At 46.4% G+C, this 22,551-nt stretch overlaps 1 long non-coding RNA gene and 2 pseudogenes across 1 annotated transcript in view; 2 read left to right on the top strand and 1 right to left on the bottom strand.

The window, feature by feature from the left end:
- LOC126215238 (uncharacterized) overlaps nt 1-22,551 on the bottom strand; it is a 155,317-nt gene that overhangs the window by 5,721 nt on the left and 127,045 nt on the right. The window lies entirely within an intron of this gene.
- LOC126215413 (5S ribosomal RNA) lies at nt 8,968-9,085 on the top strand (annotated as a pseudogene).
- LOC126215448 (5S ribosomal RNA) lies at nt 18,995-19,112 on the top strand (annotated as a pseudogene).

The raw sequence follows: 22,551 nt of genomic DNA, 5'->3' as shown, positions 1-22,551 counted from the left end.
GCTGGACAGCAACAACACGATGAGGAAACTACTCTGCCTGAAATTTACATCAACGTCCAGGGCAGGTAATCGGAACGTTAACGGCCACAAGGCGGAATATTCCTCTGGTGCACCTCAGTTCAAATAACCAAATACAGTGAAACTCCAGCCGAGGGTGGCTACAATTTTCCGTCTTGAAAACCACGTTGTTGCTCGCGGGAATATACCAACAGCCGACAACGAACTCCAAACGACACAATGTGAACAGTCTTGAGTTGCTGGTAGGTTAAACCGAAACTCAACTTCCGTGTCCAGGGTCGGTGAGCCACGGACCTCGTAGCAATGGGAACAGCGCCACAGTCTCCGACACTGTGTAGAGACAGCCAGCGGGCCCCGGCCAAACTACGCCCCGCCAACCGACCGACTCCTCAGAGCCGACAACATTAAAAATAACTTGTCAGTCAAAATCACACAAACTACACACAGTTTCACAAACACTTGCCCGAAGAACTAGACAATACTAACGGCAGCGACTGTGTAATAACAAGGACGAATCACGAGTCGGCACACGCAGGCAACCCATAGGTGAGCGCCAGCCAACATACGAGGTGTGGCTAGAAAAAAACCGGACTAGTACTGGTGAAACAATAAAACGAATGCAATAAGGCTGAAAGTCGCGTGGCCTGTCACGTGACTCTCGCTCCGCATACTGCTCGAGTTTCATCTGCCTCCTGCACTCAGTCTGCCCGTGGCGTCTGTTTTAAGTAGTTGGCGTTTTGTCTGTGCGTCGGAAAATGTTGAGTGTACAGAAAGAACAGCGTGTTAACATCAAATTTTGTTTCAAACTAGGAAAATCTGCAAGTGAAACGTTTGTAATGTTACAACAAGTGTACGGCGATGATTGTTTATCGCGAACACAAGTGTTTGAGTGGTTTAAACGATTTAAAGATGGCCGCGAAGACACCAGTGATGACACTCGCACTAGCAGACCATTGTCAGCAAAAACTGATGCAAACATTGAAAAAATCGGTAAACTTGTTCGACAAGATCGCCGTTTAACAATCAGAGCAGTGTTGACAGGAGTTGACAAGGAAAGTGTCGAACAAGTTTACCGATTTTTTCAATGTTTGCATCAGTTTTTGCTGACAATGGTCAGCCAGTGCGAGTGTCATCACTGGTGTCTTCGCGGCCATCTTTAAATCGTTTAAACCACTCAAACACTTGTGTTCGCGATAAACAATCATCGCCGTACACTTGTAACATTACAAACGTTTCACTTGCAGATTTTCCTAGTTTGAAACAAAATTTGATGTTAACACGCTGTTCTTTCTGTACACTCAACATTTTCCGACGCACAGACAAAACGTCAACTACTTAAAACAGACGCCACGGGCAGACTGAGTGCAGGAGGCAGATGAAACTCGAGCAGTAGGCGGAGCGAGAGTCACGTGACAGGCCACGCGACTTTCAGCCTTATTGCATTCGTTTTATTGTTTCACCAGTACTAGTCCGGTTTTTTTCTAGCCACACCTCGTACACGTCGTCCGACAAGACGACCGACCGTCGACCAACCAAGGTGGTCCGCACTCAAGTGATATGTATCGGCAACCGTCGGGCGAGTCATGGCTGTCCGGACCTCACTGCAGCCGCGCCCCGACTGAACTTCTGCCGCGTCCTAAGTCAATCACTGCCAGGTCCGAACTGCACTGCTGGCGCCTCCCAACTCACTGCCATATCCGAACTCACCCGAACACACGACAACTGGGGAGTAATAGCAGTCAGCAAAGATAACACGCCAGGGCTTATATCGATAAGCGCCGCTGCTGCCGCTCACGGGCAGGCAAGGCGGCAACTCAGTGACATCAGTAATTGAAATTAACGTAACTAGCTGGTAGCACAGTAAAAACAGGATGTCAAATGAGATATGGCACGAACACGAGCCACGCAGCGCTCACTACGGAAAACCTACACTCCTGGAAATGGAAAAAAGGAACACACCAGGAACCGCGGTGTTGGCCGTCGAATGGCGCTAGCTGCGCAGCATTTGTGCACCGCCGCCGTCAGTGTCAGCCAGTTTGCCGTGGCATACGGAGCTCCATCGCAGTCTTTAACACTGGTAGCATGCCGCGACAGCGTGGACGTGAACCGTATGTGCAGTTGACGGACTTTGAGCGAGGGCGTATAGTGGGCATGCGGGAGGCCGGGTGGACGTACCGCCGAATTGCTCAACACGTGGGGCGTGAGGTCTTCACAGTACATCGATGTTGTCGCCAGTGGTCGGCGGAAGGTGCACGTGCCCGTCGACCTGGGACCGGACCGTAGCGACGCACGGATGCACGCCAAGACCGTAGGATCCTACGCAGTGCCGTAGGGGACCGCACCGCCACTTCCCAGCAAATTAGGGACACTGTTGCTCCTGGGGTATCGGCGAGGACCATTCGCAACCGTCTCCATGAAGCTGGGCTACGGTCCCGCACACCGTTAGGCCGTCTTCCGCTCACGCCCCAACATCGTGCAGCCCGCCTCCAGTGGTGTCGCGACAGGCGTGAATGGAGGGACGAATGGAGACGTGTCGTCTTCAGCGATGAGAGTCGCTTCTGCCTTGGTGCCAATTATGGTCGTATGCGTGTTTGGCGCCGTGCAGGTGAGCGCCACAATCAGGACTGCATACGACCGACGCACACAGGGCCAACACCCGGCATCATGGTGTGGGGAGCGATCTCCTACACTGGCCGTACACCACTGGTGATCATCGAGGGGACACTGAATAGTGCACGGTACATCCAAACCGTCATCGAACCCATCGTTCTACCATTCCTAGACCGGCAAGGGAACTTGCTGTTCCAACAGGACAATGCACGTCCGCATGTATCCCGTGCCACCCAACGTGCTCTAGAAGGTGTAAGTCAACTACCCTGGCCAGCAAGATCTCCGGATCTGTCCCCCATTGAGCATGTTTGGGACTGGATGAAGCGTCGTCTCACGTGGTCTGCACGTCCAGCACGAACGCTGGTCCAACTGAGGCGCCAGGTGGAAATGGCATGGCAAGCCGTTCCACAGGACTACATCCAGCATCTCTACGATCGTCTCCATGGGAGAATAGCAGCCTGCATTGCTGCGAAAGGTGGATATACACTGTACTAGTGCCGACATTGTGCGTGCTCTGTTGCCTGTGTCTATGTGCCTGTGGTTCTGTCAGTGTGATCATGTGATGTATCTGACCCCAGGAATGTGTCAATAAAGTTTCCCCTTCCTGGGACAATGAATTCACGGTGTTCTTATTTCAATTTCCAGGAGTGTATATCAGCGTGGCCGGACGCATGCTTGAGCCGTCTCGTCCTCCCCAATGCGAGTCCAGTGCGCTAATTACTGCGCCACCACACTCGGTGAGGATTCATGTCGGACTGTCTGCGTTGCCAAATTAATCGCACGAAGTGCACAGAGTGTTCTTCAAACTGAGGACATTCCGCATTGTCACCCATAAAAATTCCGTCGCTGGTTGGGAGCATACAGTCCACGAATGGCTGCAAATGGTCCCAAAGTAGCCCAATATAATTATTTCAAGATAGCTTCAGTTGGACCAGAGCACCTAGTCCATTCTATGTAACCACAGCCCACACCATTATGGAGCCACTATCACCATGCACAGTGTCTCCTTGACAACTTTGGTCGATGGCTTCGTGGAATCTGTGCCACACCCGAACCCTGCCATCAGTTCCTACCAACTGAAATAGGAACTCATCTGAACAGGTAACGGTGTTCCACTCGTCTGGAGTCCAACCGATATCGTCTGGAGCCCAGGAGAGGCGCTGCAGGCAATGTCGTGCTGTTAGCAATGGCACATTAGTCTGTCGTCTGCTGCCACAGATCATTAACTAGAAATTTCGCCGCACTGTCTTAACCGATGCGTTCGCCTTATGTAACCACGCTGATTTTTATGGTTGTTCCACGCAATGTTGCTTGTCTTTTAGCACAAATAACTTTACTCAATGTCGCTGCTCTCGGTCGTTAAGTGAAAGCTATCGGCCACTGATTCGTCCGTGGTGAGAGCTCATGCCTGAAATCTGGCATTCGCAGCGCAATGTGGATCTTGGAGTTTTTAATTCCCTGACGATTTCCGAAATGGAATATCCCATACGTCTAGCTCAAAATCTGTTAATTCCCTTAGTGCGGCCATAATCACGTTGGAAATCTTCTCACACGAGTCACCTGCGTACAAATGACAGGCCCACCTACGCAATGCCTTTTTATACCCTCTGTAGGCCTACTCCATACCACCGCCAACTGTATATGTGCACATCCCTATCCCATGTCTCATTATCGCAGTGTACAGTAGGGACCTAACCCTCTACGGCTTTATAGGCATCACCAGATCTAAAAACAAGCAAATATAAACAAAACGTATCAGTATATTTATAAACCACAAGGAAAATGCAGAAATCATGGCAAAAGCATTTTACAAACTTCTGAATCGCGAGGAACCCAAAGAACCCTTACAAATCAACGTAAATACCCCAATTAAAACCAAACCTAGCAAACTAGACCCTCCAACTTCCCAAGAAGTAGAAAAAATTCTTAAAGAACAAAAAAATCATGAGGCATGTGGAAAAGATCAAGTTTTTGTTGAAATGTGGAAATATGCAAGTTCCACAGTCAAGACCTCCTTTCACATGGCTCTAACAAAAATTTGGGTAACAGAACGATTCCCCGAACATTGGACCACAGCTATCATCCACCCACTACACATAAAGGGAGATAAGAGCAACCCAGACAACTACAGAGGAATCTCTCTCCTGGATTGCACATACAAAATTCTATCCAAGATCCTGTATGAAAGAATCAAGGAGCAATTGGAACAGGAGTTAGGGGACTATCAGGGAGGTTTCAGACCATGGATAAGCTGTGCAGGGCAGATAATTAGTTTAAAATTGATTATGGCATTCTACAAGAAACGGAACAAATCTCTGGCAATAACATTTGTAGATTTTAAGAAGGCATATGACTGTCTCCACAGACCTTAAGTATTAAAAATTTTAAGAAATCTAGGACTCCATCCAAAACTAATAAAAATAATACAACTCACTCTAACCAACACCAAATCAAAAGTGAAGTTTAGAGAAGAAATTTCGGAACCATTCCTCATAAAAACAGGCTTAAGACAAGGTGACTGCCTATCACCATTACTTTTCAACTGTTCACTGGAATACATAATGAGAGAATGGTACAAGGACAATCCAAAGCGGATAAGAATTGGAAGTGCATACGATGATATTAGCTTAAACTGCTTGGGATTCGCTGATGATCTTGCTCTCCTAGCCAACACCGTTCAAGAAGCCAGGCAACAAGTGAAATCACTACAAGAAATAGCAGAGAAAGTAGGCCTTAGAATATCATTTGAAAAAACGGAGATTATGCTAACTGATCCACCACTTGCAAACAAAATTACAATAGGAGAACAGGAGATCAAAATTGTTGATAAATTTAAATATTTAGGCGAAATAATAACATACAATCTAAATGAGAAGCCATCATGGCAAAATAGAATAAAAAAACTGAACTATGCAAATTACATTACCAAAACTACATACAACAAAAAAAGCCTATCTATAGATGCAAAATTAAAACACTATAAAACAGTTACACAACCAGAAATAACATATGCAGCTGAAACTATCTTCAAAACAACTAATACAGCAGAAATTGACAGAATACTAAAAATAGAAAGAAGAATAATTAGGACATGTATAAATAAACAGTATAAAATAAATGGACATTGGAGAATAGCATCAAATGAAACAGTATATAAGAAAATAGAACGAGTCATGAGCACAATCGGGAAGAAACGCATCTCATTCTTTGGACATCGGATGAGAACTCCAGAAAACAGATTAAAAAAATAATACAAAAATTGTGGAATAGCAAGAGCGACATTAAATGGGTCACAAAAATTAAGGAAGATATAAAAGAACTTCAAATTACAGTAGATGACCTAAAAAACAAGACAGAGAAAACCAGAATACTGCAAGACCCGCAAACCAGACTACAAATGAAAATCAATAAAAGGAGTACAGGAAGAGTTGTCTCAGATGAAGAAAGAAAGAAAATATCTGAAAGAATGAAGAAATATTGGGCAGACAGAAGAGCAAAACACCTTTCATATAAGAATAGCCTCTAATAATTATATTACCTAAATATATTAAGTTATTGTTGAATCAAATTGTATCCATGTGTAACAACTTGTTTAGAACTTTGTATTTTTGACTACAGTGGTCCAATGAAGGCCATAAAATAAATAATAATAATAATTTATAAAACAAGAAAATCGAGTTACACGCTAAAAAAGGAGTAGACGCACCACGAAGAAGTTGTGCAAAATGGACTCAAATCGATATTCATATAGGTATCGGTGAAAAAAAATCAAAATTTCACCGCGCACCTTGGAGCATGTCGATCCCGGGCATAAAGTGTTTGCGGATTTCATTATGTGTATTCAGTTGGGCAGGAAATGAGTCTCGCAGACAGGCACGGGAACAATGTATACAATTTTAGGATTTGAGAGAGTACATGTACTCAAAGATTCCGGTTGGAGCGACTGGCGAATCGCTCAACACTTGAATAGGAGAGATGCCTGTATTCGACGATGTTGGCAGGAATGGGTGAACCATGGGTGAACACTAAAACTGATCTCCGCCCGAACACGCCATGAAGGCCCAATGGTACCGACCGGCCACCGTGTCATCCTCAGCCCACAGGCGTCACTGGATGCGGATATGGAGGGGCATGTGGTCAGCACACCATTCTCCCTGCCGTATGTCCGTTTACGAATCCGGAGCCGCTACTTCTCAGCCAAGTAGCTCCTCAGTTTGCCTCACAAGGGCTGAGTGCACCCCGCTCGCCAACAGCGCTCGGCAGACCGGATGGTCTCCCATCCAATGCTAGCCTAGCCCGACATCGCTTAACTTCTGTGATGTAACGGGAACCGGTGTTACCCCTCCGGCAAGGTCCTTGGCATGGCTGAACACAGCGCCAAGAAAGTAGCAATCGACCTAGAGAGACTACAGAACCAGAACATCCAACAGTCGCGAGAGAGGCACTCCGCGGATTCATCATTACCATTGATCCGACGTGCAGATGGTGATTGGGTCACGGCGCCAATTGTGCCCACTGATTGACCAATAAGCCAATCTGCAGTGGTGTCGGGCACGTTCGGCCTCGAACCTAATTGAGTGGAATAGAATTGTTTTCATTGATGGGTCTCGCTTCCAACTGAGCCCTAATGTCTAGGAAAGACGTCTGTGGAGAAGCCTCAGACAGCGCTGGGATACCAACCTCACCATCGCCCGCCATATAGCCCTACAGGCAGTAGTGATGGTCTGGGTCTCATTTTATTTTCAGGGCCCATTTGGTTGTCACCTGCGGCGCGCTTACCGCACAGCGGTATTTCAACAAAATTCTCCGCCCCATCTTGTTGCCCCTTATGGGCTCGTATTTTAGCAAGATAATGCCATTCCGTACAAGGCTGGAGTTTCTGCTGCCAGTTTTCGTCCTTGTCTAACCTTTACCTTGGCCAGCAAAGTCGCTGGATATCTTCGCATTCGACAACGTTTGGAGCATTATGGGCAGGGCGCTGGAACTAGATCGAGATTTCGACGATCTGACTCGCCAATTGGACAGCATTTGGCTCGAAATCTCTCAAGACGACATCCAACAACTGCCAAGCCGAGTAACAGCCTGTACAACGGCCAGCAGTTTATCAACGAGTTAAGGACTAACTTAATATGTGAAGTTCTATCTCTTGGTTAGCCGGCCGCTAGGGCCGAGTGGTTCTCGGCGCTTCAGTCCGTAACTGCGCTACTGCTACGGTCGCAGGTTCGTATCCTCCCTCGGGCATGGATGTGTGTGATGTCCTTAGGTTAGTAAGTTTAAGTAGTCCTAAGTTATAGGGGACTCATGACCACAGATGTTAAGTCCCATAGTGCTCAGAGCCATTTGAACCATTTTTGGAAATGATGGCAGTTGGCAATCTCTAAACATAAAAGAAAATGTACAGATTTACTGAGTCTATCAACGCCCATTCCAAACCGCTAAGGACACAGAGTTGGAGAGACTGTTAGTATTATGCTGTAGGCATCGTTTAAGGAGACATTTTTCGAAATTCCACCCCTAAGGGCGTGGAACAGAGGATGAAAGGTTTTTTGAAAAACGGCTAGAACATCGAAAATTGGTATTTGCTTTGTCGGTCAAAAATAACAAAATACGTGTTCCGGCATATTTGGACATTCAACCGATTTTGGAAGCTAAATGTATGAAAACTGGTATTTGACTCCTCGCTTAGAAGTAAAGGAATTAATATGTGATAGCGGATGATGGAAGTATTACCACAACAACTCAAAAGGCATAATTAATAAAAAAAACTCCGACTCCAGCAACTAGAATAGCTTTTTTGGTCAGAAGTACATTCGGAAAAGACGGCCTTAACCTTTCCAGACTCGAAATATTAAAAATTAGATTATTTGAATTTTCTTCTTTTAATTGGATTATTAGACAATTGAACACGTACAGGGAGGTTTCAAATGGAGCCACTGCGTGTGAAATGCTACCTTTGGTGGTAAGACAAAATACAGTCCCTTTCTGCAGATAGGCATAGGAATAGTTGAAGCAAATGGAACTGTGCTCTATGAGTGTTCTTCTTTATGCTACAGCGTACCCAGTGCCTAGGGGTGCCACGTACTGGTTGACACTTTGCTTCTCTTGCACGTTTTTCATGAGGAACAACAGTTTTACATTTTTTTGTAGTTGTTCTGATGACGCATGTGGACATCCAGGACTTTCTGATCAGTCTGGAAAGCTATTTGCTTACCCCAACAAATCAAGTTCGCTGTCTTCAACTGACACTTCGCTTTCATTAATGCCGTCAGTCCCTGAGTCTTCATGAGAGAAAATTCCTTCCTACAGTCTCATGAGAATATCCTCTTCCTGTATAGCGAGGTCAACGGCCTTGCCGCAGTGGTAACACCGGTTCCCGTCAGATCACCGAAGTTAAGCGCTGTCGGGCTGGGCTAGCACTTGGATGGGTGACCATCCGGTCTGTCCAGCGCTGTTGGCAAGCGGGGTTCACTCAGCCCTTGTGAGGCAAACCGAGGAGCTACTTGATTCAGAAGTAGTAGCTCCGGTCACGAAGACTCACAACGGTCGGGGAAGCGGTGTGATGATCACATGCCCCTCCATATCCGCATCCAGTGATGCCTGTGGTTGAGGATGACACGGCGGACGGTCGGAACCGTTGGCCTTCATTGCCTGTTCGGACGGAGTTATTCTGGGTGAGTACAGCGAGTAATATTGTCATAGGTACTCATGTTGGCCGTAGAGCTGCAGTGGTCTCAGTAATTATGGTTTTGTAGTGGTGGGTATACCATTAAGTAAGTAACTGGGGAACGGCGATTAGAAGCCTATTCTAGAATAAACTCGTGCGATTCTAGGACCGGTGTCAGGAGTGTCCTGTGTGTTTCGCTCTGCAGCCATTTGCAGTGGCGGTTCAAGGTCATGCCGCAGATGGCGGCGGGGTGGATCCCCCTCGGCTGGACCCGCCCCCTCCACGCCTACCACACCGCCCTAAAGCCGCCTGCACACGGACCTTGCTGTCGAACGTTGAGCCTGTCGAGTTTATGACGTCATAGCGCGGAAAAGCAAGTTGGGGAGTCTTTCCGAACGTGCGGAGCGATTCCTAACATGACAGATATTCTGAACGGGCGTTTGAACGTCGACCAATGAGATGGAAGAACGCCATCTACGTCACATGCACGCCATCTCTCTTCAGTACAGACCCTCCACACGCCATATTGGCTTTCAGCTGGAGACCGTATGTTTGTTTACCGTTTCTAAGCATAAGAAAAATTAAGGATTTCTGGAAAACCCGTTGTTAATTGTACGGTTTGTTGTAATAAAATGACGGGAAACATATTGAACTGATGAATCATTGTAACTCGCGCATTATGAATGCGTACCATTTCAAGGCAACCGAACGCTGAGCATGTATACGACATGCAATGATCTCGATACAATTTGTTTTAATTAAATGTCAGTTAATATCGTATTTATGATTAAGGCTACGTGTAGACCGTGAGATGAAAAATATGGTCACCAAACAGTCATGGACGGTATAGCTCAATACGTAGCACTGCAGAATAGATAGCGATCCATGTTTTGCTGATTCTCACATCACACACATCCATGCCCGAGGCAGGATTCGAACCTGCTACCGTAACAGCACCGCGGTTCCGGACCGAAGCGCCTAGAACCGCTCGGCCACCGCGGCTGGCCGTCAATAAGTAGCACTGCAGAATTTGGAATAAAGAAAATCCGCAAGTGACTGTGGAAGATGAGACGAATCCACAACGCACAAAGCCGCCGTCACTGTGAACGGCGACCGTTACCGATACATACTTTCTGAGTGGTTTTTGCTCTTATCGATGAAAATGACGCTTTTTGTTTTCAACAGGATTGTGCGACATGTAACACATCCCATGAAACGATTGCTCTGGTGAATTAAAAGTTTCCTCAAAAAATTCTCTCTTTGCGTGGCAACCAGGAATAGCTTCTAACTTCTTTTGTGGGGATTTGTAAAATCGAAAGTGCACGTGAACAAACTAAAAACAGTACACTAATTGAAGGATGAAATTAAGAGGGTTATTAACGCCATCCCACCAGATGTTCGTGAACGCGTCTTCGAGAACTTCAATGAACGCATTGCTCGTTGCCGCGCGGCCTTGGGTAGTCATATGGAGGATACAATTTTTCATACATACATGGGAGAAGTTGCTTAATGTGTTTGTAAAAGAAAAATATTACATTTTCAATGAATTTTGTATGTTCTATAGCATATTAATTTTCGTCTATACTTCCCGGACACTCTCTAGGACTGCTGTGCAGATTGTCTTCTAAATCATGGGCTTTGAGCATAGATTTGTGCAGTAGACAGTCGCGGATTTTGAAAAGAAATACTGTTCAATTTACGTAGTATGTCGTCAGTGGATTTTACGTCACTGTCAGATCGCAAAAGTGCTTGAACAAGTTCTAAAGAAATACAGCCTGTACATAAAATTGCCGGAGGAGGAGGAGGAGGAGTAGATCTGAGGATACTAACAACTATTCACAAGTCGGTCAGAGCACTGCCTGCTAAAGGCAAAGGTTGCCGGTTCGATTCCTGGCTTCTGTTCTGGAAGCCAGCCAGGTGGTTTCATAATAGCGCGCAGTCCGCAGTGCAGGGGGTGGACGCATTTCGGTGATTATTAAAACCCACACTAGCTGCGGACCCGTTCAGTACGCAGCGCGTGATTTAGTGGCTAGCGTTGCTACCTCTGGATCACGGGGTACCGGGTTCGATTCCAGGCCTGGTTGGGGATTTTCTCCGGTGTGTATTCTCCGCCCTGTGAATTTTCCGCCCAGAAAAGGTCGAGGAAGGGCCGACTAATGCCCTGGGGACGCGAGCTAGCATGCTCAAGCCGTATCGTACTAGCCACACTGTATGTTGCATTTAACAGTTTCAGTGTTACTGATTAAAAGTTATAAAAAAAAGATTCTATTAATTTATGCAGAAATTTGGTTTAGAACACAGCGTCGTTGCCCAAGTGAAGAACAAAGTAAGTAAATAAATAAATAAACAAGTACATTGCGGTCAGGTTTTCGAAGGGCCACTTGTTGGCTGATTCAATGCTGAAATTTGTTAAACTTACGTCAGAGAAGCACTTGACCCGAAGGACATGAAAGAAGGCGCAAAAAGAGTGCATTTGTAGATGATCAAAAAATTGTCGATACTAACAAAAATTAAGAACCTATTAAAGAGGTGGTTCTTGATAAAACTGAAGGACTTAAAGAAAACGCAGACAATCTTGCAGATAACTGTCATGCAAAAGAAGACAGTGTATTAGTTCAAGAAAGAGATAATGAAGAAGAATCCAATGAAAGTAGTAATAATATTTTCTTTTCTGACATCTGTCAGTGACCTTTAACTCTCTTGGAAATCTAACAGTTGAATCACCAAAATAGTAAGTGACAAAAAAATTTAAAAACAAACATTACTCATTCGTTTTTGTTTAACAGACAATGAGATAAAAAAAAGCATTAACTAACAGTTAACGTCTGACTCCTCCTATATCAGACATAGCGTGAAAAAGTATTTAGAACTTGGATGGAACATTCAACTAAAAATCACTGTTTGTACAATTTTTGTTATAGTCTCTTTACCACAGGTAAGAGTTTGAAGAACGCATATGAATTTGTTTAAAGTTTTCAAGCTTCGTTGAATTTTTATACCTTAAAACCTTAGGAACAAGTCTAAATGTAAACAGAAATGCCTTACCTAGACAGCACCTCAAACGGAAGAATGGTCCTATCGGAATTAGTAAATAAATAAGGATGACAGAAGTCCACCTTGGATGCCAAAAACATAGCTAAACCACTGCGTAAACATCAGCCTGAAGCAGAACAAAATATTCGACGTGTAGGTAACAAAAATGTAGGTAACAAAAACAGTTCTGTGTGAGCTCGAAATTGATCACGGCAAATATCGCCAAGTCATTCAATAACTTAATATTTAAATAGCTTTTTATCCTGTCTCCTGATTTATCGTCACGTAACAGGAAACTGCTGCCATCATTCATAGTTAAGAGCTCTGCTCTCTCTTGTCTCTGGATCCCTCTCACTTCCCTACGACTTTGCCCTTTGTTTGTATGACGTGCTGTTCGTTGTTCGCTGCCCAGGGATTTCTATCACAAAGTCGTACCGTCGATTGTGCAAGCTACCTAGCTCCCCTGAATAAATTTTGGAAATAGACGTATTTTCCTCTCGTGTCCTCTTCTTTGCCTGGTGCAGAGTCCTCTGTAGCTCCACACTGATGCTCGTGCGAAAAGAGCACTGTAGAATCCTTGGTTTTAAGCTTTCCTCGGCAATGCTTCTCTTTCTGTTCTGAGCAGCGCCAAATCACAGTCTCATCTTCGTTCGTTTTCTTCACTGTGTAAGAATAACCTTCATAGTGGCAACTACGCTTACCACGAATTGTCGTTGAAACTTCTATATCACTACTGAGGTGGTAATATCCAAGTGGCGCGATGTGAAGTCTACGAAAACTAGAGCGATACTAAGAGGCAGACGGGAGTGTGCGGGCGGGGTTCGGCCGAGTCCAGGGAACAAGTAGAGCCAGGTGATTGGGACGGTCCGGTTGCAGGTAGGACGGGACGCAATGGACGCAGGTACGAGGCGGAGAGTTCGCAGATTTCTAGTGGGGAAGTTCGCAAGGCGGTGAATTCATACGTTCATTTCCTCCGCCCGAGGACGGGGTGTTTGTGTTGTCCTCGCCATCTTCATCATCTTTCGGGAAGAACCGAGATTGTAAATGGAAAGATTTGGAACATGTACGCCACGATGTTGAGCGCCCCACAAAGCATCAACATCATCATCATCCGACTCTTTCCGTCTACACGCCCGAATGGTAATGGATATTCGTCGATGAACCGGGACAACACGAAGACGCACACAGAGAAGGAGAACCTTGCAGGCACTTCTTGCCGCCGCTCCCTGAGTTTTTTTCCGGTCCTGGACTCTGCGGGCCGCTAGGCAGAGAGAGACAGCTGACACTGACGTTGACGGCCCCTGCGGAGGGCGGCCCGACGTTTCTGACTGCCCGTCACTCTCCCACGCCGCGCGGCAGACAGGGCCCGCTCTCAGACAGCAGTCGGGCAAAATATAGACGTCTCTCTTCCGGCCTGTCTAAACACCCAGGCTCACCGAGTCTGCTTAAGACGCGTTAGGAACGCGCAAGCCAGAGAAGCAGCTTCCCAGCCCCGCATGCAGATACCTTGTCTCTCAGGTACCGTATATACACTACTGGCCATTAAAATTGCTACACCAAGAAGAAATACAGATGATAAACGGGTATTCATTGGACAAATATATTATAGTAGAACTGACATGTGATTACATTTTTTCGCAATTTGGGTGCATAGATTCTGAGAAATCAGTACCCACAACAACCACCTCTGGCCGTAATAACGGCCTAGATACGCCTGGGCATTGAGTCAAGCAGAGCTTGGATGGCGTGTACAGGTACAGCTGCCCATGCGGCTTCAACACGATACCACAGTTCATTGTGACGAGCCAGTTGCGCCGCCATTGACCAGACGTTTTCAATCGGTGAGAGATCTGGAGAATGTGCTGGCCAGGGCCGCAGTCGAACATTTTCTGTATCCAGAAGGGCCCGTACAGGACCTGGACATGCGGTCGTGCGTTGTCCTGCTGAAAAGTAGGGTTTCGCAGGGATCGAATGAAGGGTAGAGCCACTGGTCGTATCACATCTGAAATGTAACGTCCACTGTTCAAAGTGCCGGGCGAATACACGCTTCCAATGTCCGTACACCGCGATGTCGCCAAACACGAATGCGACCATCATGATGTTGTAAACAGAATCTGGATTCATCCGAAAAAATGACGTTTTGCCATTCGTGCACGCAGGTTCGTCGTTGAGTACGCAATCGCATGCGCTCCTGTGTGTGATGCAACGTCAAGGGTAACCGCAGCCACGGTCTCCGAGCTGATAGTCCATGCTGCTGCAAAGGTCGCGGGACTGCTACGGTCGCAGGTTCGATTCCTGCCTCGGGCATGGATGTGTGTGATGTCCTTAGGTTAGTTAGGTTTAAGTAGTTCTAAGTTCTAGGGGACTGATGACCTCAGATGTTAAGTCCCATAGTGCTCAGAGCCATTTGAACCATTTTATTTTGCTGCAAACGTCGTCGAACTGTTCGTGCAGATGGTTGTTGTCTTACAAACGTCCCCATCTGTTGACTCAGGGATCGAGACGTGGCTGCACGATCCGTTACAGCCACGCGGATAAGATGCTTGTCATCTCGACTGCTAGTGATACGATGCCGTTGGGATCCAGCACGGCGTTCCGTATTACCCTCCTGAACCCAGCGATTCCATATTCTGCTAACAGTCATTGGATCTCGACCAACGCGAGCAGCAATGTCGCGATACGATAAACCTCAATCGCGATAGGCTACAATCCGACCTTTATCAAAGTCGGAAACGTGATGGTACGCATTTCTCCTCCTTACACGAGGCATTACAACAACGTTTCACCAGGCAACGCCGGTCAACTGCTGTTTGTGTATGAGAAATCGGTTGGAAAGTTTCGTCATGTCAGCACGTTGTAGGTGTCGCCACCGGCGCCAACCTTGTGTGAATGCTCTGAAAAGCTAATCATTTGCATATCAAGGCATCTTCCTTCTGTCGGTTAAATTTCGCGTTTGTAGCACGTCATCTTCATGCTGTAGCAATTTTAATGGCCAGTAGTGTATCTGACCTACACTGAAGCCCCAAAGAAGCTGGTATAGGCATGCGTATTCAAATACAGATATGTAAACAGGCGGAATACGGCGCGGCGGTCGGCTACTCCTGTATAAGACAACAAGTGTCTGGCGCAGTTCTTTGATCGGTTACTGCTGCTACAATGGCGGGTTATTAAGATTTAACTGAGTTTGAACGTGGTGTTATAGTCGGTGCACAAGCGGTGGTACACGGCATCTCCGAGGTAGCGATGAACTGGGGACTGACCGAGCGAGGTGGCGCAGTGGTTAGACACTGGACTCGCATTCGGGTGGACGACGGTTCAATCCCGCGTCCGGCCATCCTGATTTAGGTTTTCCGTGATTTCCCTAAATCGCTCCAGGCAAATGCCGGGATGGTTCCTTTCGAAGGGCACGGCCGACTTCCTTCCCCGTCCTTCCCTAAACCGATGAGACCGATGACCTCGCTGTCTGGTCTCCTTCCCCAAAACCAACCAACTGGGGACTGAGCCGTGGTAAAAAATTGCGGTCTTGAAGAGCGTCCCGCAGCGCGTAGTGTGAAGCAGTCGCCCTCCGTTTCTGGCTGTGGCGCCGCTGTGGCAATCGCAGCTGTGGTGTCTCCCTCTGGTGCGAAAGGAGAAAAGTTGTCTGTTCACGTGCATTTAAGGGGTGCTATGAGCTCGCCAGTGGGTAAGTCTGGGTCAGTCTCTCGGCCCCAGCTTGCTAGTCGGTCTCCGCATTTGTGAGGCAGTTAGTGTCAGTCTGTCGTCCGGACTGCTAATATGTCTGTCGTTCGGATCAACCTTTAAGGCCGGCAAAATGAGAGTCTTTCCACTCCGCCAGTAAGGGAACTCGGCGAGTGGTCGCCCGGTCGGGGCTTAGTTCCTGCATCTGAGTCTGCGCGTTAGGCCGCCAGTCTGCTCGAGTTTGCTCAGGCAATGGTCATTGGCGGTTGGATCGATCGGTTGATCGGTCGCGCACTGAGACACAAGATGTCTTGTCCGTCTTGAGCGTCGGCGCATGTGAGGTCGCCACGTGAATCCAGTGGGCCGCGACGTATAGCGAGTGTTATTGACTTCGCGGCCGACACGAGAGCAACAGGAGTCAACCCATGACATCAGTCTAACCGGTGCGAGCTGCGACGCCGTGAGACGGGAGATCGGTGCGCCTTCCTGCGTACGTTGAAGCGGTTGGCAGCGGACGCTTCGGGAGAGCGATTTGGGGGTGCTGTGCCAGGTCTTCTCGAGAAATCGCAGTTTATTAGAAGTTAAGTGATTGGTGATACGTTCTGTAATTTACTCTTGTTAAGTTCTACTTGTTTTATTGGTCAGTCTCTCGTCACCAGCTTGCTCGTCTGTGTCTCGTCCGCATTTGTTAGGCAGTTAGTGTCTGTCTGTTGTTCGGAGCTGCCTCTGTCATGTTTGTCGGATTCGGTGTGTTAACGAATTTATTGCTTGGAGGGTAACGGCCTAATTCCTGAAATATGTTTTGATCTTGCCTATCATCTTGAGAGGCGGTATCTGTGTGCTGTAGAGCATGTTAACTTGTTTCGTTAACCTTGTATAATTTTATATAAGATTGCATTTTATGAGCTTTCATTTAGTATATAAAGTTGCCACCCTTCCACCGTAAGACTTTTCTTAGACGTTAAAATCAAGTTGCGCCTTCGGTGGCAAAGTTAATATTTTAATTTTAGTGTTTTGTACCATTTCCATCCCTCCTACGGGGTGCATAGTTTGTGTGCTTGTCTGAATTGTTAAAACTTTTAGTTTAAAGTAATCTGGTGTGTTGCAGATTTGCACCAGTGTAGTCTCTCAGAGGCTGTTGTGAGCGGTCGTAACTACGACTGCGTCAAAAGGAAGCGGCAAGGTTCTCAGCCCGAAAACTCATAGAGTCAAAAATTTGTTTCTTTCTGCCTCTAAACAAATTGTAAGTTGGCTTTTGGAGGGTGCTTTTTGATTATAATTTTAAATCTGTTTGTTTTAAAAAATGCTTTAGGCACCAGTAAAGTGAATAACTTACCAATTGTTAACTGATTTCATCAGTTACTCCCTGGCAACTACTTCCACGCTCACAAAGTGTGATTAAATGTGTTAATGTTCTTGATGAATCGCTAGTAAATAAAATAAATTCTTAAGAATATTCTTTGACAATAAATCACGGTTCAGTGATTTTCCCGTCCTTTTCACGAGTGTACTGTGAATATCAGGATCCCGGTAAAACGTATCTGTGGACCCTGCAAGTCAGCAGGGTACTGTTGAAGCTGGTGGAGGCTCTGTAATTGCGTGGGGCGGTGTGCATTTGGAGTGATATGGGACGCCTGATACGTCTAGATACGACTCTGACAGGTGACACGTACGTAACCATCCTGTCTGATCACGCGCACCCATTCATGTCCTTTGTGAATTCCGGCGGACTTGGGCAATTCCAGCAGGACAATGCGGCACCCCACACATTCAGAATTGCTGCAGAGTGGCTCCAGGAACACTCTTCCGAGTTTGAACGCTTCCGCTGGCCACCAAACTCTCCAGACATGAACATTATTGATCACGTCTGGGATGCCGTGAAAACGTGCTGTTCAGAAAAGATCTCCACCCCCTCGTACTGACAGTCCTATAGGATTCATGATGTCAGTTCCCTCCAGCACTAACTACTTCAGATATGCCACGTCGTGTTGCGGCACTTCTGCGTGCTCGGAGGCACCCTACACGATATTAGGCAGGCGTACCAGTTTACAAAATTGTTAAGGCTTTCGTGGCCACTTGTTGACAAGCTGCCTATTGGCTTCTGTCTCGGGTTCTTCGGCCGACGTTCATCTAATGATTTTTCTGACGTTTCGCCAGCACGAGTGGCTGGCATTGTCAAAGCTTCACCCTCCATTGCCGGTGGTGAACTGGCACCGGCAATGGAGGGTGAAGCTTTGACAATGCCAGCCACTCGTGCTGGCGAAACGTCAGAAAAATCATTAGATGAACGTCGGCCGAAGAACCCGAGACAGAAGCCAATAGGCAGCTTGTCGTACCAGTTTGTAATTACTTTAACATAAAGTGGAGAGGGGTCATCTTCTAAAAAAAAGCATAGTTTTCAAGATATAAGCGAAAATCTGACGAAAGTGTGAATATTTTGAGGTTTCTTGCGTTTTTCGTCGTGAAGCCGACCTCCTACAAGGCAGGATTCAGCACCACAAAAAAGAGAACCTTCGAGAAAAACGCTTCCACAGTTTTGTTACGATAATGCCTGTTAGGAACACCAGGTGACTGGACTGGAGAAGAGAGAAACAATTACAACATCTTCCATGTCCATCTCACTCTGCTGACTGGTCACTAATGACCGTTGGCTGGCTGCTGAATTTGTCTGACCGAACAGGCAACTCATCACTTCAGCTGTCTCAGCAAGGCTGTCTAGTGCGTTGCAGCCTTTCAACTACTAACTAACAGGAAATAGACGAAATTATGTAGCCAGTCATTGGGCATAAAGTATCCTATGTTGATTATTTAAAAACAGCTTCCCACCCCCTCCAAAACGAGACTTTACAGAGAAGAACTCCGTGTGGAAAACGGCTTCAGTAGCACCGTTTTTTGTAAAAGTTAAGTTTTCATGTAATGCATTGTTTAAGATGTATCTTCTCAGTTATGTGTCGCACGAAGATGTAATTTTGCAGGTACATCCAGTCGGTAGCCAACGGCCTTGCCGCAGTCGTAACACCGGTTCCCGTCAGCTCACCGAAGTTAAGCGCTGTCGGGCTGGGCTAGTACTTGGATGGGTGACCATCCAGTCTGCCCGGCGCTGTTGGCAAGCGGGGTGCACTCAACCGTTGTGAGGCAAACTGAGGAGCTACTTGACTGAGATGTAGCGGCTCCGGTCTCGGAAACTGACACACCGCCGGGAGAGTGGCGTGCTGACCACGTGCCCCTTCGTATCCGCATCCAGTGATGCCTGTGGGTTGAGGATGACTCGGCGGTCGGACGATGGCTCTCCATGGCCTGTCCGAAAAATGTTTCACTGACACACTTTATGCCACCCCCCCCCCCCACCCCCCCGCAGGCCTATCAATGCCAGTTATGCGCGGCGGTGTGTGTGAAATGTTTTCCTCGCCCACCCATAAGAAAACGGGTTGGTTTCAACACTGTGTGTCGCGGTTCTGATGTCCATCGCAGAGGCGTCAAAACGGGGTGAAATGCGGTAGCAGAGGCTCGCGACCACCTTCTCATCGTGTGACACGGCCACGGTGGCGTGGGCAGAAATGCAAAGATCGCAGCCAATGTGACGTCACTAATCCACCTTACACCTCACATGAGATAGTGTCGGAAGTTCCATGCGGCTTTTCGCGGATGATGCTGTAGTATACAGAGAAGTTGCAGCATTAGAAAATTGCAGCGAAATGCAGGAAGATCTGCAGCGGATAGGCAACTGACCCTTAACATAGACCAACGTAATGTATTGCGAATAGATAGCAAGAAGGATCCTTGTTTTATGATTATACGATAGCGGAACAAACACTGGTAGGAGTTACTTCTGTAAAATATCTGGGAATATGCGTACGGAACGATTGTTGGTAAGGCGGATGCCAGGCTTTCATTGGGAGAGTCCTTAGAGAATGTAGTCCATCAACAAAGGAGGTGGCTTACAAAACACTCGTTCGACCTATACTTGAGTATTTGCTCATCAGTGTGGGATCCGTACCAGGTCGAGTTGGCAGAGGAGATAGAGAAGATCCAAAGAAGAGCGGCGCGTTTCGTCGCAGGGTTATTTGGTAAGCGTGATAGCGTTACGGAGATGTTTAGCAAACTCGAGCGGCAGACTCTGCAAGAGAGGCGCTTTGCATCGCGCTGTAGTTTGCTCGCCAGGTTTCGAGAGGGTGCGTTTCTGGATGGGGTATCGAATATATTGCTTCCCCCTACCTAAACCTCCCGTGGAGATCACGAATGTGAAATTAGAGAGATTAGAGCGCGCACGGAGGCTTTCAGACAGTCGTTCTTCCCGCGAACGATACGCGACTGGAACAGGAAAGGGAGGTAATGACAGTGGCACGTGAAGTGCCCTCCGCCACACACCGTTGGGTGGCTTGTGGAGTATGCAGAGCGTTTGTTTTCATTCATGTTCCCAAAGAACAACGGAAGGTTTTCGGCAGTCGTTCTTCCCGCGAATCATACGCGACTGGAACAGGAAACGGAGGTAATGCAGTGACACGTAAAGTGCCATCCGCCACACACCGTTGTGTGGCTGCGGAGTATAAATGTAGATGAACTTCTGAGATGAGGCCTTTTTTCGCATATTGGTGGTTTTGTTAAAGGTTAATGATTTCTCTAATACTTTACATTTTCCTTTGTCTGATTTTGGTTCATATTGTTTTCTGTTTTTATAATATCGGATTTTTGGATAAAATAGCGATGTTTGTACCCTACCTCTTGCTGAAGCGTCCCCGAGCGCGAAGGTGACATCGCAGGGCGCAAGGCTTTTGCGCCGTTGCCGAGGAAGCATTCATGCAACTTTGAGCCAAATTTCAAACTTAAGTGTGGCAATGGGTTGGAATTAGGGGGTTCGAAATGGTGGTTGCATGGCGTAGCTTCGAAAAGAAAACTACAAAAACGAGGGCGAGTGTCAGAAAAGGTTTTTAGGCCTTCCAGTCTCCGTTTCTTTTTCTTTTTTTTCTTTTTTTTCTTTTTTGTCATCAGTCTACTGACTGGTTTGATGCGGCCCGCCACGAATTCCTTTCCTGTGCTAACCTCTTCATCTCAGAGTAGCACTTGCAACCTACGTCCTCAATTATTTGCTTGACGTATTCCAATCTCTGTCTTCCTCTACAGTTTTTGCCCTCTACAGCTCCCTTTAGTACCATGGAAGTCATTCCCTCATGTCTTAGCAGATGTCCTATCATCCTGTCCCTTCTCCTTATCAGTGTTTTCCACATATTCCTTTCCTCTCCGATTCTGTGTAGAACCTCCTCATTCCTTACCTTATCAGTCCACCTAATTTTCAACATTCGTCTATAGCACCACATCTCAAATGCTTCGATTCTCTTCTGTTCCGGTTTTCCCACAGTCCATGTTTCACTACCATACAATGCTGTACTCCAGACGTACATCCTCAGAAGGCCGGTATTTGTAGACTTCTCTTGGCCAGAAATGCCTTTTTTGCCATAGCGAGTCTGCTTTTGATGTCCTCCTTGCTCCGTCCGTCATTGGTTATTTTACTGACTAGGTAGCAGAATTCCTTAACTTCATTGACTTCGTGACCATCAATCCTGATGTTAAGTTTTTCGCTGTTCTCATTTCTACTACTTCTCTTTACCTTCGTCTTTCTCCGATTTACTCTCAAACCATACTCTGTACTCATTAGACTGTTCATTCCGTTAAGCATATCATTTAATTCTTCTTCACTTTCACTCAGGATAGCAATGTCATCAACGAATCTTATCATTGATATCCTTTCACCTTGTATTTTAACTCCACTCCTGAACCTTTCTTTTATTTCCATCATTGCTTCCTTGATGTACAGATTTTAAGAGTAGGGGCAAAAGGCTACAGCCTTGTCTTACACCCTTCTTAATACGAGCACTTCGTTCTTGATCGTCCACTCTTATTATTCCCTCTTGGTTGTTGTACATATTGTATATGACCCGTCTCTCCCTATAGCTTACCCCTACTTTTTTCAGAATCTAGAACAGCTTGCACCATTTTATATTGTCGAACGCTTTTTCCTATGAAAGTGTCTAGAATTTTCTTTAGCCTTGCTTCCATTATTAGCCGTAAGGTCAGAATTGCCTCTCTCGTCCATTTACTTTTCCTAAAGCCAAACTGATAGTCACCTAGCGCATTCTCAATTTTCTTTTCCATTCTTCTGTATATTATTCTTGTAAGCAGCTTCGATGCATGAGTTGTTAAGCTGTTTGTGCGATAATTCTCGCACTTGTCAGCTCTTGCCGTCTTCGGAATTGTGTGGATGATGCTTTTGCGAAAGTCAGATGGTATGTCGCCAGACTCATATATTCCACACACCAACGTGAATACTCGTTTTGTAGCCACTTCCCCCAATGATTTTAGAAATTCTGATCGAATGTTATCTATCCCTTCTGCCTTATTTGACCGTAAGTCCTCCAAAGCTCTTTTAAATTCCTATTCCAATACTGGATCCCCTATCTCTTCTAAATCCTGTTTCTTCTTCTATCACATCAGACAAATCTTCACCCTCATAGAGGCTTTCAATGTATTCTTTCCACCTATCTGCTCTCTCC

This window comes from Schistocerca nitens, chromosome 12 (genome assembly GCF_023898315.1).
Source record: "Schistocerca nitens isolate TAMUIC-IGC-003100 chromosome 12, iqSchNite1.1, whole genome shotgun sequence".
Classification (NCBI taxonomy): domain Eukaryota; kingdom Metazoa; phylum Arthropoda; class Insecta; order Orthoptera; family Acrididae; genus Schistocerca; species Schistocerca nitens.
This window is presented reverse-complemented; position numbering and strand designations above follow the sequence as displayed.